The sequence below is a fragment of the Uloborus diversus genome, chromosome 8 (assembly GCF_026930045.1).
Source record: "Uloborus diversus isolate 005 chromosome 8, Udiv.v.3.1, whole genome shotgun sequence".
NCBI lineage: Eukaryota > Metazoa > Arthropoda > Arachnida > Araneae > Uloboridae > Uloborus > Uloborus diversus.
In genome coordinates, this window is record NC_072738.1 from 80,304,448 (window position 1) to 80,306,643 (window position 2,196).

Consider the following 2,196-nt stretch of genomic DNA (forward strand, 5'->3'; position numbering starts at 1 on the left):
TTATTATTATTATTTTATTTATTTTTTTGCGCCTTCGTTGTTTTTCTGTTGTGCCCTCAAACCTGTGCGATTTCCATTTTTTTTTCGTTCTTTATTTATTTATTTATTTATTTATTGCGCTCTGAAACCTTTGCACCTTAGCTCTTTTTTTTTTTTTTGTGCCCTGGAACCTGAGCACCATTGTCTTTGTTTGCGCCGCCAAGCCTGAAACGACTTCGTTTTTCTTTCGGACTCTTTTTTTTCGTTTCTTTTTCTCTTTTTTTTTTGTTTGCACCCTCTAACTTGTGCAGCTTCGTCCCCCCCCCTCCCTCAAACCTGTGTGCCTCCGTTTTTCCCCCCTTTTTCTTTTTTCTATGCGCCCTCAAACATGTGCGCTTTCGTTTTTTTTCTTTTTTCATTTTTTTATGCGCTTTCTAGGAGTCAAGGTTGACATTTCGCCCCTGGCTCAGTCAGTCTGGAAAGTCGGCAACTAAACTGCAAGCTGTAAATAAGATGAACAAAAGAATATCTCCGCACAAGTAGATAAAAATGTTTTTCACTATAGTGAAATGCATTAATGCAATTCGGGAAACTTTTTGCAAAGGAAACTGGTGGAAACCTGTGAAATCTCGGAACATAACTGGAAATTATCCATGACGTTTCGGACGTTCAATTAAATTGCGAATGTATAAGAACAAAATATCTTTATATGAATTTCTGATACTGTGTCAGACTTACGAAAATATTCTTAGGCTAGAAAATTAATCAGTCTTGAAGAATAACAAAAATAGTTGAATAAATAGTTAAATTAATAAATAAAACATCTTGCCTAACTACTGATTTCGTAAAGTCATGACAATATATCCTGTCATTTTCCTGCAGAATTACAAAAGAAAACTCATCTTGCCTAGAGATTGATTTCACACTGTCATGTCAATTTCCTGCCATGACTATATGTATGCAGCGTTGCAAACGCAGCCTCTACCTTGATATTTTGCAGAATATACCTGTAGTCCAGTCTACTGTCTGTCCAGGTCCTGAACCGACAATATTGTGGCAGTTTGCTGACAGCATAAAGGGAGTAACATAACTGTAATGAGGCAACATTAATGCAAGATGATCCTTTCTGATATGTCAACCTAAACGCAAAACTGAGGTAGCTTTAGCATGTTTTCCTTCCTGGGGCGTATCCAAGGGGAGATTTGAGGATATCTACGAAAAGCAGTTATGCAACACCTCATTTTTTGTGCCAAATTTGGAGAGATATGGCAAATTTACCCTCCAAAGGTCGTCACTTTCGTTTTATTCGAACTTCTGTTTTGCGTTGAAATGTTTACCTTTGTCAAGCCAAAAAAAAAAAAATAATAATAATAATTTGAACTTTGACATCTTGAATTCAAATTATGTTTTTCGCAATCAGGAGTTGCGACAGGGCCCTACTTATTGGGGGCTATTGTTTCTAGAAACAGCTTCTATCCCCCCAACAAGCCTACCCCTCCACCTGGGCGGTTACGTGTGTATAATTGTGTGTGTGTGTGCAGGCGTGCATGTATGTGTAGGCGCACGTGCGTGCATGTGTAGACGTGTGTGTGTGCGTAGACCTGTGTGTATGCACGTAGGCGTGTGTGTATGCGTGTAAAGGCTTGTGTGTATGAGCGTGTGCGTGTATGAACACGCGTGTGTGTAGGACATGGACGCCATCGACCAGGAAAAACGGATTCCAGGAGGCAGTGCGCGGAGCCGCGCCTGCATAGGCCGGTGGAAGGTGATGCTGGTGTGCCTGGTCCAAACTGAAAAAGGAACCGCAACGCCAAGGACCGTCAAATGAAAGCAAAAGCAATCGTGATTGCTCAAAAAAAGAGAAAGAAAAAAAAAAAAAAAAAGAAAGAGAAAAGTTTTTTTAATATTCTTGTTGAAAATTATGTTTTTCGTTTTTGCATAGAAAATATTCGGCAAAAGCGTTTCTTCTTTTTTTACTTCGCATTATTTTATATTTTCAATAAATTTGTTAAATATACAAAACTTATGTTTCAACATATTCCGATTGAAAACAGTTACTTATTTTCATGAAGAAATATTGTTTCACTTAGTGCTTATTCAAGTAATGCGGATTTTTTTTATTGAATGAATTTTAAATATATATAATGAAGTGATTTTCATCTCACATCAAATGCTGCCATCTGGCGAGCATGGTAATGTTTGTATGCATACCCATAA